The sequence below is a fragment of the Corvus cornix genome, chromosome 11, assembly GCF_000738735.6.
Source record: "Corvus cornix cornix isolate S_Up_H32 chromosome 11, ASM73873v5, whole genome shotgun sequence".
In the NCBI taxonomy this organism is placed as follows: domain Eukaryota; kingdom Metazoa; phylum Chordata; class Aves; order Passeriformes; family Corvidae; genus Corvus; species Corvus cornix.
The window spans coordinates 5000688-5017187 of NC_046341.1; positions in this window are offsets into that span (position 1 = coordinate 5000688).

Sequence of the window (16500 nt, forward strand, 5' to 3'; positions counted from 1 at the left end):
CCTTCCTCCCCCCCATCCTGTTCTACACATTCTTCTCTGCTTAAATACACAATTGTTTTTATGACTAATTCCTCTTTTCCCTTGTAAGATTACTGTGTGATTCATGTTTAAAAATGAATCGATCCTTTTAAAAAGCATCAATTACTCCAAGTACATAAACAAAGGTGGAAAAAGAAAGAGAAAAACATGTGAAAGTCATAAAATATTAAGCAGTAATTTTCGGTATGACCTAAGTTTTTGTTAATGATGAATTTAAATAATGAAAGAAAATAATAACAGCAACATAGCAGCAGCTTCCCCAAACATGAAATGTTTGTATTATGCTTTTTGCAGTGCCTCTTTTCAAATCACCTGAGATTTGAAATGCTGCACCGGCTCTGTAGTACTTAAGCAATAGCAGTACTTTGGCCTGACACTGAATTTATATCTCTTGAAACTTTAGGTATAAACTGATTAAATCTGACAATTCTCCTGTAGAGCAGGTAGTAACTCCCATCCCAGATGGATCCCAGAGCATCCCCAACCCACAGAAGGGGACGCTAATCTGTTAAGGTTTAGCAAAATATCAAGTCAAAGCAAAACCCTACACTTGCTCAGACATTCATTTTTCACTGTGAATTCCACTATCCAGCTGTAGTTTTCTACTTCATCAGTGACTGCTCACAGTTATTATTGTCTGGCTGGTCTTTAGCACACCCAGAGTTGTGGGGTGTGTGCTTGGGTTTGGAGTTTGCTCCAACAAAGTCACAGCCCTGTTCCAAGGCTCTGCTGAAGGAGCACCAACAGGGGCTGATCTTTCATGGAAAAACCTCGAGCACTGGGGCCACTACAGCAAGAACTGCGGTAGCCAAGCAGCTGCATGCCCCAACTGCCTCTGCTCCGAACTGGAGTGGGGCTCCAGGAAAAAGTAACTTCCAGTTAATGTAAGCCCTTCCCTTCTGAGAGTCACCTCCCCAGAGATGGGCTCCTGTCTGTCTGTCTTTGTTGAAGACCTTTGTGTGGGAAACAAGCTCATGGGCTAAAGTTTTTTTGTTTGCCATTTTTAACACTCCCTGGTGACTCAGCCCAAGTCCTGTGGGAATTCCTAAACCACTTTGGGGGTTTTGAAAATGTTGCCTTGTACCTGTGAGGCTCCCCGTGTTCCCAGAGTTAATGGGCAAACCTGTTAGCAGTAGGCAGAAAATTCTATTAAGATTCTTGTATTAGTCTTGCTGTTATAATATATGGATGCTGCAGGATGTTGAATGTTTCTATCCTTACAGCTTCCTGCTGAGATGATATTACTGCTTGGGTTAAAAGCTAAGTGGCTTTGTGTATGTACACACTCCAGTCAAATATATGATTGCTAGTAATCCGTGTAGCATAAATGGAAAAGAGTTTCATATGTGATAATGTAGAGCATGACTTCCGTGAGAAACTCACGTTAGGTTTGGGTTGCAATCTGGTTGAAGATTTCACCTTTTTCTTAAATTTAGGCCATTCTCCTGGCACTTTTTGGTTGTTTTTATCCTCATTAACAATGGAATATAAACTTAACCTTGAAAGTGCCTCTTGAAAATTTTATATACAACATTTTTCTAGATGTAAAATAGAATTTTTTACTAAGTGAAAATTTTAAGTTTTTAATAAAGTAAGAGAGCAGCAATGGAAATTATCAAAATATAGAAAATTAATGAAAAAACTTGCAAGTTTTAATTTTTTTGACAAAACGTCTACATTTTTAGAGACTGGGGTAGAGAGAGAGAAGACAGGAATTCTGAGATGTTTCAGCTTCTCCTCCACCAGATATGGAAACTGATTTTGGGTGTTGCTCTTTTTTATGGCTTGTGTCCAGGCATAAAATCTGAGATCCTGACCTGATGCTGCAGCCCTGGTCTGAGAGCTGTGGCAGTGTCAGCTGGGCATTGCAGCCCAAGCTCACCCAGGAGAGTTTTAGAAAAGTGCTTGGTAATATTGAGACAGGCTTTTCTTTCTAAACAAGAACTTGATTTCTAGGTTTTCACCAAGAGGACAGTGCCATCAGACCATAATAATCACTGTCCTTTCTAACTGACTGTCCACTTCCTTTATCTGACCTTTCACAAGAACAGATCACGTACTAGAGGTGAGTTTATACAGTAAGGTTCCCCCAAGCATAGAATAAATATCCCAAATTCACTTCTGCTTGCATACAAGGAATGATTTTAACATCTCATTTGGAATTTGATAATAATCTAAATATATCACGCCATAAATCAGTTTTAAAATATCAAAACAAAATTAAATCAGTGACGTTACATAGCTGAGTTGTTACCACAGTACAGATGCTCATGTTTTGGTCAGGTGTCCACCACGCCAACCTGGTTGCCTCTCCCCCTTTCTATCAGGCATTTGCTGCAATGACTTTTGCTGGAAGAGCTCCTGTGTTTCCAGAGCCCAGGGTAAGAGTATCCTGTCTGCTTAGGTAATGAAAAGCTGGAGCTTGATGACAATTTACGTATAAACAATTCACATCAGTCTGTTTGGATAAAACATCATAAATGGTGAGAATTTCATACAATATATTTCCTACAAAGCTCATTAAAGAGACATTTAACCTGCTCATATTTTAACAAGTGTTTCCAGTGCATCTTTCCTCTGACTCTGCTTACAGACTTTCAAACCCTTATGATTCCATTTTCTGTTCCAGCCGATGTGAGGAGCACAGCCTGTCACTTGGTTGAAGATTTGCATCTGATTCCTCGCATTTTTTAAACTTCTTATCATATTAAGAGCATTTCTGATGGAAACAAGATGGCTGATCAGGAGCAAAGGCAAGAATAGGCCACCTCTCAGAAAAGTGACTGTGTCTATAGGTGTGTGTGTGATTTTGTCAGAATTTTTATTCAGAAGGGGAATCTTTGAAATATTAAAATACAGTTCCTCCAGCTGCTGGGCTTTTTCAGCTTTTCATGGGTGCTGTGTGTGATAGAGCTGTCTTTTCACCAAGGCTTCTCGTGTGACAGATGATATCTATGTATTGCCCTGCTGTTTAATGTGAAGCAAATGGGATGGCTTATCTAATGTGACAGGTACAGTCGTCTGTTGTCAAAGCTGTGACAGGACTGACCAGGATTATCTGGATGAGCGGTCATCGTGGTGCTGCAGCCTGGAAGGTGTGGGCCTCATGGATAAACTGCAGCAGTACAATGAGATCTATGGCCACTGGAGTAGAAAAGATGAGGCAGGCTAGATGCTAATGTGATGTATAAAGACATCAGACACTGACGAGTGAAATTAGGATAAAGGTTTTGGGGGTGGAGGTAAGTGGTGGAGGATGCATGAAATACATACCTCTTGGAAAATCTAGTAGGCATTATTTGCAGTAAAATAGGATGCAAGTTCATTTTTCTGCAGTTAGGCAGATGTCTGTGCAGACTGCTCCTCTGCATTTTTTGGGACTCATTGGAGGATTCTCCCAGTGCTCAGGCTAATAAGGTGCAGAGGCAAATGACTGAGCAGCCAGCAGTGTGAAATATTTTCACTAAGTATAATTGCGAGCAAATGAACCAAGCATGTCCGTAGTTTAAAAGTTGGTTTATTATGTGGCTGCACTGTGCAGTGTGAAATGAGAATGACATTACTGTAGCATTGATAGCATATACACTTCTGCTGTTACGGCTGTGATTTTCACAGGGGCCTCCATTGGGGAATGATTTTTTCAAATTGTGGTCTACGTTTCAGCAATAGAAATGAGCAGAAAGAAAGAGCTGAACATGCTGCTGGACCTCCTGCAGCACAGCAGAAAACGCTCAAGAGCATTTGAGTGTGACACCCCAGCAGGCTGCAAGGCTTTAACTGGTGCTTCACAGTGTTTTCTTGAACTGCATCTTCCAAAGCCATACAGGTATACAAACCCCAAAGCTTTCAACTACAGGAAAGCTCACAAGGTTCTTCTGCAGGAAAACTTCCAGTGTTCAACCCATCAGGTGTTTGTCACGAGACTGAAGCTGAATTGGCAGCCTGTCTCATACCTTTTCCAGTGGGTGGGACTGGCAGCACTGCTGCCAGTAATGGTGTGGTTGGAAGGGTACATTTTAGTTTCTTTCCAAAGAGCATCTCTGTATCACCATGTACAGAATTTTCATGGTTTTTAAACATGGAAAAAGTGTGTTGGGCATTCAGAGAAATGGTGTTTCTGCCTACCCTCACTGTCCTGAGGAGAATTTATCTACATCACATCCCTTTTCTTCGGAAATGAAGACCTGAAGAGTAGACTCAGTGGTTGCATCCTAGCGCTTCTCTCTCACTCTGAATTATACAGCCTTCTCTTTAGTAGCTGCTGTTTCTGTGTTTCAAGGTCCTGGGCACTAGGAAGCTGTGGGTTGCAGTCAGTACCAGCTTGCTGTTCTGCTACTTAGTTAATTTTCAAAAAAACCCAGTGTGATTATTAAATACAACTTCCTTATACCTTAGTGACCAGAATGATTTCAATGAGCTGTGATTATACACAGGAGCATCTGTGGGGTCTGGGAAAAAGAGATGAGATGCCTCGCTGCTATTTTTGGCACTGATGCTTGGTATTTCTTCCATTTGCAGACCCTCTGTACCATTTTCTGATGACAAAACTGATCCCTGAGGGCACAATTGATATTAATGAGATGTAAATGACAGATGAGGTGACAGATGACAGTGTCATCAACCAAAGAAATAAAGAACAGTATCATGAATAAGCACAAAACAGTCAGAAGACATAAATGAACTGTATATAATATTGTTGAACAGGTTATTTTTTTAAAAGGTAATGCATTGGAAAAAGAGATAATCAGAGCATGAAATATTAGCATGAAATGACTCTGACTATTGTAGCTCTTAGCAAACATTTTTTGGGGTATTTGTTGTAGGAGACTGAGTAAGAGAAAGATTATTCATTTATTTATTTAAGAGTGACAGTGACAGAAGACATGTGACAATGGAAAGCAGGTATTATGCACTTGCTGTTTAGGAAAGAAAGGTTTGATGTTTTCATGGGTCACCACAGGAATAAAAGAGGAGAATGAAAGATGATATTTAGCAAAGGTCATAAAAGCTTTAATCTGGAAGCCTAAGACATATGTCTTGGCATGTTAAGTAATATTGAAGCCTTGTAGAAGATGAGATTTTCACAAGGACTGTGTCTTGATGTTTACAGACTGATTCATTCCTGTCCAGCCACTGACAATCTATCTAATTTTTTGATCACTAAAACATGTAAAAGCTGCTGTCTAACTCACTGGTGCCCTTAGGAGCCCAGACTTGAAGAATGGCTGAGCTTATGAGGATTCCATATGGATAATTCATTTTCCCCCTCATTCTGGCCTAGATACTCCAGACATTTTGTCATAGTGTTTTTCCATCTTTTTTTTTTTGTCACTGATACTCCACTGGGTTTCAACAGATTTCTGACTTCAACTCTGCCTGGTTAGAGCAGTTAATCCTCCCATCTGCCCTTGCCACTGTGCTCTTGTCTGCAGAGAGTTATTTTGAAAGCACAGCTGCAAAAAGTGAACAGAAATTTACCTTTGCCCCACACTTTATTAGAAATGTGCAGTTCTGCCTCACTGGGGCACAGGAATCACTTCTTTAGGGTGACATGGAGTCTTTCCAGCTCAGCAGAACCTCTGCAAGAACATCTCTGTGTATTTTTTTCTTTCTCTGTCTTCTCCTGTTCTTTTTTCTCTCAGCTTGGCTTTGGAGAGAGCACTTCCAATGAGCCATACAGGAAGTTGATGCTCTTGGCTGTACATGACAAAATAGTGCTGTTATTATTAACAGGTATCAAGCTTATAAGATGTTCTTGTATCAATTAGACAATGTATGGGATTATCATTAAGTTCTGTGCACATGTTCTCTTAATTATTTCCTTATTTAATAATGACTGTCTTCAGGGCATCATTGATGCTTTTGTAATAGTTCCCAAAATTTAGATGCTTAGCACACTTGATTGAATTCTTTTTCAGCTGAAACTTCTGTGTGGTGTAACCTAAAATGTGGATTTTTTTGGTTAATATATATATTTTTTGTTGTGTATGATACCCAATATTTTATGTTGCAAAAGTATCTTGCAAAGTTCCAAATGGGGAAAGATTGATACCCTTGCTGTCATGTAGGTTTATGACTCAGCTTCATTAAGGTCTAGTGAAGTTTGGACATCATTTGTGGCTCAATAGAAGGAAAAAATTCCCCGTTACTGGTTTTCTCCAGGGAGCTGCAATTCTGTTATTTCTCCAGGAATGCTATCAGTTGGATTCCCCTCCTCTTAAGTCACTCGTTTGAATCAGCTGGATCAACTTCTTTTGGTGTAAGTGGGAGTTAGAGTGGGTTGGAGTTGCATAAATTACTACATGTGGCTGACAGTAGACGACAGAATTTGAAATTTTTTTGTATTATTTTTCTGCTAAAAACTAAAAAGAAAAAGATTAAAAAATACTATTCCATTAAAATTCAAATCTGTTGGTGTCAGGAAAAATACAAACCATGTCTTATTAATTCTTGGTCTGCTGCTTGTCAGGATTCATTGCTCTTATTTGGCATTTTAAATTAAAACTGTATTACGTGCACTCACAGGTCACACCAAGTGTCTGTCCGATTGGAAGACCCAAAACTTTTAGAGGCTTGTTTCTGATGTGAATGCTTAAATTAAAAATTCATAGTTCACTTTCCTCAGCTACTGTGCAACATTCCTTTAAAATTCAGTGTTCCAGTGAGCAATCTTCATTTGATACAATATTCATGGATGGCAATCACCGAAGGTTGCAATGCAGTCAGAGCAGATTTGTTTGGAAGTTCAGTGGCATTTGTTTGGAAGCCTTTGCTGAGTGCTTGTTCCTCACTCCCTGATGCTCTGTGGTAAATTCCCCAGTCCTATTCTTTGGCCTGGGGAGTTTCTCTTGGGCTGCTTATTCTGGCACTAATGTGTTACTCAGCATCCTGAGAATCCATCCCTTAAAACTGGGTAACTGGAGTAGTTTGGCTTTTCTTGTAGTGCCTGCAACAAAACCTGTTTGCTTTGGTTTGATAGCACAGCGTTGCACTGATAATCTGGTTCCTGATTCAGTCCATGTATCTGCCACTCTGTGGACAGCAAAATTCCTTAATTTAGTTGTCATGGGTTGGATTAATTCAACAGGCTTTGGCATTAGTGCTGGATTCAGGTGCAACTATTTATCTAACTTGTGTGCTCTGGAAATCTCTTCTGGCACAAATGGGAAGAGAAGAATACAGCAAAATACTGTGCTTTTTCCAAACAGCCCTTGATCTTATGATTTGACAAAATTTGTTTTGAGAGAGTTTTGTTGCAAGCTTACAGAATGAAATTGGCAACTCATCCTCAGTTCCCTTAGGGTGATATCTTCAGTGATTTATGTAAAAGTCTGTGTAGCTGAATATGTGGAGAGATTATTTTTGACATTCCTGGCTTGGATAAATGATGCATTTTGAATGGCTGGATACACTAGTTCTCAGGTGGCACAGATTTTTTCCCATGTAAAGAATAATGATACTTAATACATGTTTGCACATTTAATTATTTTAAACCTATTTCTATTTGGTTTTCTAATCAGAAGTATCATTTTCTTGCTACTTTCAGTGATTGTGAGGAGTTTCAATCACAGGTGTTTAAAGAACTGCATAAAGTTGAAATAAATGAATAAAATGGAAAGATTTATTCTGTTCCCCTTTTTATTCTGTAGGAAGTCACCTGTTTCAATGCTGGAGTTGCAGAGAGATTCAGTTGGGAAATTCTGGCAGGACATTCAGGTACAGACCTGATAAGTATCTAGAAATCACAGTGTGCTTGCCTAAAACTTCCTAAACCAAGGCTGAACTCAAGGGCATTTTTATCTCTAGATATGCTCTCCCCTATAAAACTATTCATAGACATATTTATCTGCAGCCAATATTTACCCGTATTCTGGGTCTATTTTTAGAAATTGTTTGTTCCTTTTCTATTTCCTTTTGGAATACATGGCATGGACTCTCACCTCCCCCATCACAAGTGATTCAGCATTTCAAAGGACTCAGTGTTTTCACCGTCACCACTTCATGTTCCACACAGAGGCAACTAGAAACTCTCCCCACTCTTCCTGTTTTCTTTTGAATTTATTGTAGAGCCTTTTTTTGCTGCCTTGCTCACTAACTCAGCTCTGCCCCTGATTCCTCAGAGGCTCCTGCGCCCTAATCAGGTTGATTTCTTGATCCAATTCACCTAGTGGAATTGCCAATAATGTCATTTAATTTGGGGCACCAGTACCACGTTCCTTTCCCTCTGACACTCTCGCTTACTTTTCTTCTTACCACTGCGTCATGAGCGGGGTCTGAGGAGCAGCCAACCCCATGTCCTGCCCCTGTGTACAACCAAGAGAGCTCCTTGGTTTTCCTAGACACCCACCTACTACCCCATTCCTTCACAGTGCTTCCCTCATCATGGAAATGTCTGGTTGGATTCAATATGCAAGTATACTCCAGGAGCTCTGCTCTCAGGGAGGAAAATAGCCCTGGCAGGACTCTGAATAAAACAGGCTCTGTTGAACGGAGTGGCTGCTTTTAGGAAAAAGAAGCATTGCAGAGCAGCACAATATGGATGAGGTATAAATGAGTCATTTAAACCCATTCCTTGTCTCTTTTTTCTGTGAACCAAATGTGTCTCTGAGCTGAGAGAATAAATGTGACATAAATCTGGAAAGGAGACTCCGGATCATTGTGGCATTGCCTGGTTTCCCTAGCGTGGCAGACTGCTCATGGTATGGTTTCTTGACAGGAGTAAGTTCTTGGTTTGCCTACACACTTGAAACTGAACCAAGTGACTTTCCTGTTTTCTTAACACATGATCAGCAAACATAACTCTTGTTACACTACATACCTAATTCCCATAATATTGTCAGTTGTGCCCTGACATAATGTGTAAAGACACAGAGGATCATTTCTTCAGTAGATGTAAGCGGGTGAGGATGAGAGGTATTCTGACAGCCAGGCACTGGCATTCCAGAGCTCTCTTCTCCACCCTTGAAACAGAAGAAGCTGTGCTTGTATGAGTTCCTGGGTAGGTAATTTTTAGGAAGAGCAGAATTCTGGCTGAGAGAGAGAAAGCATGTGAGGACACAACAGAGAGATTTCCAAGGAAATGCTTCTGGTGGAGTTGCATAATACCTATTATTGGGAAAAACAGTCATAATGTTTCTTGCTCTTTCTCTTCAGTGGGGGTAGTTTTAGCTTTCCAGTATCAACTGCACTGACCAGATAGTAATGGATCAGCATTAGTGTGCCTGTCAGGGAAATGCAGGATACAAGCAGCATTTCCTGGATGGGCTAAACCAGTTTACACAGATAATAAGGTAAGGACAGGTCCTGGAGTCTCCAGCTGTGGCTGTGCCATGCACAAATGACCAAAGGAAAGCTAAATGTGCTGTTTCACACAGCATGCCAGGGACACAGCTAAAGAGACAAAGTAGTCTGTTCACTCATGGACTTTTCTTCTCTCCTTTGGACCACTCTGTCTTTGCCTTTAAACAGGGGCTGCAGAAATAAATGTCTGGAAAATAGGTGCTTCCCGTGCTTGTGTCTGTAGAACTATTTGCAAAATGAGTCCAAGTAGAGAGACACACTCTTAATCTTAAGAAAGAAATAGTTAAGGCTCATTCTATTGGTAGATTATCTGAGGGGATTATCTCCCTGTGAGAATCCTGGTTGGCAGTGAGGGCTGCAGCAGTGCCTTTGAGCTGTGTCAGGATGTATGGATGTGCTAGCTGGGCAGCTTGGTTGGGATATGTTGGCTTTTTGTGAGGGTACAAAGTCCTAAACCACTTAGTATAATTAGTTTAAGGAGTGGCTAAAATAAATAAATCTTTAACACCACAGTGATTATTTACTGATTTTTTAAAATACTGAGGTCCTGATATTCCCTTTCTTTGAAAGTTCAAGAAGGCACAACGTGTATTTCTGACTTTCTTTTCTAATTTTTAGAAAAGACTGATGAAAGTGAGTGATATCTGGCGAGAATAGAAATATTAATGTGTTGTTCAAGACAAGTTAAAACAGGGAAAGGCAAATGATAGCAGTGAGTCAGCCTTTCAGATAAAATAACTAGTACAGACCTTTACTCTGGGTGACACTATCACAACTCACTCGACTAGAAAAGTTCTGTACCAGAGGCCTTTTCTGAAGATGTCAGGGAGATAAAAATGCAAAATGTAGTAGCCATATATGCTGAGAAGGATCAAGGGAAGATTTAGGAAAAACAAAAGAGGTACAAATCTAATTTCAGATGTGAGGAAAATGTTAGACCCATAAATAAATTATAGCTATGGAGCATTTAGAACTGTAGAATTAATTATAGTCTTAATAGAAGTCTGAGAGCAAGAGCCTGCTGTGAAGGCATTACAGGGCTAATTAAGGCCAGTCTTGGAAATACAGCACTTAACAAAAAAAATTTTTTGAATGATGTGAAAATGCTGCTGCAGAAACCTCTCACGGAGTTATGCAACCACCTGTGCAAAGGGAAGGTATGTGCCAGGGGCACACTCCAATTTTATTTTCTGTGTTAAACAACTATGCTAAAATTAAGGCCTATTTCTATGGAAATGTTAAGTTCAGATGTTTTTCTGACATGTTTCCATATTTTTACTGTCTCCTTTAGTCAAAATTGTTGTCCACATTGGTCACTATGAAGCTAATGTGGATTTATGGCATATATGAGCAAACTGCATTTGGAATACAACACTGAATAGTTGGGGAATAAATTTAAAAGCTGCTCTGTTTCAATCTGTCTGAAGTAAGTAGTCATAATTTTTTGAGTTGATTATTTTCTGTCAGCAGGAGAAGAACTCTTAAAATAGAAATTACACCAGGTTTTGTGAACTGGGTAGCAGGGACTGTTTCTCCAAAGTGTGAATTCAATTACAGGCTGTAGTGAGAAGTGTGATGTTACAAATCAAATTGATAGGCAATTTATTAAGGATATAGTACTCATAGGTTTGCTCAGTTCTTTCATCCTGCAAGTACAATATGTTCTTGTGTAATTTTACTCAAGTGATCAATTTAAATTATAAGATTAGAAACAGATAGATATCTGTGGGCAGTATCGATGTGTCATCATCCCAAACCTAACATCCAAGATAGGATGGTGGTAATGATGGTTGGTATGATTATGATTCAGTTCTGCTTGTTTATTTGCGAGAGGTTAAATGATCACAGACTGGCTGCAGTCTGGTGCAATGGGAGAGATGTGGTCAGAATCATCAGTAAATTTAAAAATAGGTTTTGGGTTTAACTGAGCTTAGTGAAGACAGTGTTAAGGCTGATGTAACTCAGTTGCTCTCAGCTAAAGTTCATAAACATTCTGTGTTCCTGTGAGGCCATTGTTGTTGTGCTGTGGCAAACTGATGTGCAGAAAATGCTGTAGATTTCGTGTCTGCAGATAATTGGAACTGTGCCACAGTGCTTTTCCCTTTCATTTTATTTGAGAGTCTAGAATCCCCAAGTCAGGAATATTAGAATATCTGGACAGCAGTTGCTGGGATTAGGTGCTGTTGCTCACAGCAAAAGCTGAAAATCAGTATAAAACATTTTGGGTTCTAATTACAGGAGGACAATCAGTCTGAGAGTCGCACATGCTGCCCTGCTCTGCGGGTTTCCCATTTTCTCAGCTAACATCTGTAAATAACTTTCAGCTTGTCCCTATTGATTCCCCAGCTGCTCTATCTCCCTTGTTGCTCGTGTCAGAGACAGATGAGTCTCGAGGGGAGTGCGAGAAGGCTGGAACAGAGTTCCTGCAAACGCCCACAGAGCAGGCAGGATGTTCCAGTTGGTCACCACAAGGATCCTTCTGGTGCCTGGAGAGTCTGGAAGTTCATTGAGGTCATACAGGTTTTCTGAATATCCATCATGAACAATTACACTTGAAGAGAGGAAAAACTAAGAGTTTACTGTGTGTTCAATGGTAAATCGTCTTCCTTTTCCTTTTTTTATTGTGTTTTCTCTCTGGGTTTTTGCTTCCACTCATTGAATTCAGTAGCCAAACTCAAGTTGGCTTAAGTGGAACAAGATCAGTTCCTATGCCAGGGGGAATTATAAAGCAGTAATGATAATCTGACATTTAGCTTTTTATGTAATGATAGCATGGTGTATTCAGGATTGTATTTACCTGTGATGTCTGTCTGATGTTATGAAGCTCCTGTCCGATAACATTTTCCCCTGTGGTTGTGTGATTATTCACAGGCTGTGCAGTTCACAGTGATATTGGATGGTCAGTAAACATTAGAACCTATTCTTATCTGAGCAATGGACAGCTGTTCATTAAATAAACAGAACTTCCAGGTTTGTCCTCAGCTATTTGGAAGGTGGTAATTCCCCTGGAAACTGGATTACAAGACTGTGTGTTACGGCTTGGTCTTGTACCACAGACACCTGTGAGGTAGGAATGCAAATAATCTCTGAGAAAGTGAGCAGACACTGAGGGCTTAGCTGTGTTGATAGGAGGAATGTTTTTAGCTCCAAGATCAGCTGAAAAAAAAGAAAATGCTTGCCTAGAAAGGCCAAAGCAAAGGAAAGGGACAGTTTGTGAACCAGGGATCAAGGTGTATACAGGGGAGGAGAACCACGTACTTCAGAAAGGCTTAGGGAAAAGCAATGCTGGAGGCCCCTTGAGCCAAGCAGAGCTCAGTTGTACCTACCCACAATGGCAGGTCCAAAAGCATCATGTTCAGAGCTGGCTGCTGCACAGCTGATGGATCCATGCAGAGCGAATCCGACACATCCCAGCTGGGGCAGCCCTGCTGCACATTTGCACACAGCCTCGGGAGCGTATGGGCAATGGAGTTGATGCAGTGGTTTCTCTGCATATGTGATTCAGCATTCTTGTGGAATCGCCGTTTGTTCAGGATACCCACACATCCAGCATTTGGAAAAATGTATTCAGCCACTGCTCAGAGCAGCAGAGAGGGAACTTTCCTGCTGTAAGCAACAGACAAGTATCCACACTGGGAGAGCTGGCAGGTCTGCGGAATGTGCCGGGATCCAATGCAGCTGGGACCCAGACACAGCTGTGCGTGAGATCTACCAGGAAGATACAACAATTGAACTGCTCCCAAAGTTTTCAACCTGCACAGAATAACAAGATTGGGTTCACAAAGCCTAGTTCTGTTGGGAAGGGAAGAAGAAAGGACTTTTGGATGAGGGTCAAATGGAATAATACACCATTTATTCTTACAGGTACATTTACTTGTTCACATTCAGTCCCTACATTGTCTCTCGAATTTGTCTATTCATCACTTCCAGCTTGCCGACTCCAGCTTTGCTCTTTCTCATTCCTTTCTTTCTGGTTTCCACTTCCTCTGTGTATATGTAGATCCCAGCTTCTCCTTTATATGCTTGTCCCATGAGAAAGTATTTCTGCAAGCTGCATTCTTTGTTTAACACAATTTTTCTCTTACCACACCACTAGAAAGGTGAGTCCCAGTGCAATTAGGGATACACATGTCAACAACTGGCTCTCATGAAAACTGCAGAACTGAAAAGAACAGTTTGCTGCATCTGTGTTTTATTTTATTTTAAGCACTTTAGTGTCTTGTACAAGTTCCTGTGAAAATTCAGGGTGTCAGTTCTTGTCTTTGAGTTTCTTGGACACCTGGAGTTATTTGTGTGGCCAAATTCTGTAATTGAAGTTCCTGGGTGAATGAATAATATGCAATTTATAAAAGGTGAAGCAACATGGATAGTAACCAAAAATAACAGCACAGAGCACTTTTCCTGGCCTCTGTCCAGTACAGAGTCAATGGGAATTTCTTCATTGGCTTCAGTGTAACTTTTATCAAGTCTGTTGTGAGAATACTGTAGAAGACATCCACGTCAGACAGCAAGGTTAATAATACCTGAAGTCACAATCATCAGGAAAAAATACTGGGCTGATGCCAAGGGCCAGTGGAAATCAGCTGTCATGGAAGGCTCAAAGGTTGTTCAAGCACGGTGTAGCTGATAAAGTGACCTGGAGGTTATGCAGGAGACACGACCTGTTTAGCTGGGCTGGCTAAATTTCAGAGTACTTGTGGGATTGCAGTGTTTCCTCAGGAACAGCTGGGTGTGATGAGCTCTCCAAACGTGACCTCACGTGGAAGGTGCTTTAGGTGTCATAGCACTGCCAGTGACACTGGAAATGTGCTCCTGTTTTCTAGTTGCAGTGTTCACTAATGTCATTAATGGAGACAAACAAAAAAATCTGAGTCATTTGCAACAAATTGTTTTCCAAAGCATTTGCAGGATGTAAATGTCTTAAGATATTTGCAGAAGCAGAAGCAAACACCGAAAGCAAAATAATGAAAATTAAACGTTTCCTTGCTCATTCAAGATTAATAATGTCAGGGTTAATCACTGCCATATAAATACCCAAATAAATAAAATAGATTAGGCAAGTATTATCTGAGTGTTTGCCTGGCTATCTGGCTTTCTTAGGATCTTTAATTATTGATTTTTCAAAACTTGTTTCTAATTGATTTGAAATTCACACTATCAAGGTAGGTCCAGAATATTTTGAATCCCTTATCAAGTTTCTTTGCACCAAATGCATATGTAACACAGAATAATCACCTTCAGATCTGACATACAAGAAATCTGAAATAAAAATTGAGAAACTGTGATTAGACCAATTAGTTTAGAAACACTGCCTCTAAATTATTCCTCTATCTTAAGAAAAAGTGAGAGTTTAGTGCAGCACCTGTTCTCTAACCTCTTGAAAACCAGTTGGAAAACAGCATCACCAATGAAGAAAACAATTAGCCTGAAAAAGGGGTTAATTACTTAAAAAAAACCAAAAAAGAAATAGCCAGTGGTAACTGAATTCTCCCTCTCAGTATCTTGCATAAAGTTTCTATTTATGCAAAGCTGAAAGACTAAATGTGGTGCTCTGTCTTCAGAGCGCCTGGAGATGCCTACATAGCATGATGTCATATTTAATAAAAATCTTACATCCATGATCAGTTGCATCTGAATATGCCTCACCTCCTAGTCACTTTTGTATTTAAACTAATGTTTGAATCACCTTTCTTTTGTCTTAGAACCTGATGATGCTTTTGAAGGCTTAGACCACTGCTATGGGGCAACTTATCAGTGTATGGAAATATGTGCCAAGAAGTTTAAAATATTGTGTTTGTTGTAAAATGCTGGCATTAGGACCTCAACATACAAAAGATGCTAAAAAGCCTTCTTTGAGTGGTAGGAGTGTATGCAGTGATTGGTGTACACATGTATATAAAGAAGTTTATTGCTCTTTTGCAATGGAGAAAACTGAAGAACAGACAAAACTAAATTAATTTCCCACAGTCAGACAATGAGTCAGTGACAGAGCTGATAAAAGAAACCACCAGACCTGATGAGGCAGAGGGAGCAAAAGCTGTGGCTGGGGACTTTCACAGACACAACACCCAACTCGACACAGATGGAGATTACTTCGGTATGGAGGTGGTCACCACTTCTCCAGCATGTTCAGCTGGGACTCATTAGTGGGGCAGAAGCTGCTGCTCAGCCAAATCTGCTCACTGCTCCTGGCCCGGGGCCCTGTGGCAGCTCGGGATTGGTATCCACGAGTTGTTGAGTCACCTCCCTGCATAAACCCTGTCCTGTACTGCCCTTGTGTGTGCAGCAGGGTGGTGGGAGAAGGGAAGGGATGGGGGGGGAATGAGTGGCAAGGACAAGCCTGTTGCTGCCTGATGGGGGTTAGTGCCATGTGCAACACACTTAAAAACCCCTAAACTGCTCTGTAATTTCTTTTGGTCTTTCAATTATCCAAAACTGCGGTGCTTACTGATCATGACTCAAGTTTACATTGAGCCAGGAAATCTTATTTCAGACTACAGCACAGATTTACTTGGCTTCTAGATAACACATGGAAACATCAGGTACAATTTTGTAAACAGAGCACTTCAGATTTTTACAATGAGGAGTAATTCACACAGCACATCTTTGTCCTGGGGAGATTTTGCTGTAATTCAGTGCACAAGCGCTGTAAAAAGTCAGTAATAAAACACCAGGATGGTGAATTGAAATTGGAGTTTTGAAGAATGAACTCAGTAACAATTACTACTACCACTGAATTAATTTGTATTAATATTTCATTAAAAGAAATTTTCTGCCTCTCTTCTAGCTCCAGGTAACTTTTTTCATGAGGTGCTAAGTGCAAATCACAGATCTTAATCAGCAGATGCAAGTGTTTCTTGTGGCATAAAATTCAACTGTTCAGATAATGTGGCTAGTGGTAATTTACTAAATTTTATTGTTCAGACAAGTGAAATGTATTTAATAAGAAGCTAAAAAATTTAAGAAGTATATATATATATTTATTTTTTTTTTAATGAAAAAGCAGTTTCTTTTGCCTCTTGGTAGGACCAGGCTCTAACTGTACAGTCTGTCCCAGTACAGTTGCTGCTCCAGGCACAGGATGGAATCCAGATTCCGTCCCCTCTCCCAGGGAAGAGCTAAAATACTTCATCCCTTCTCCGTGAAGCAATGCCTTCTCCT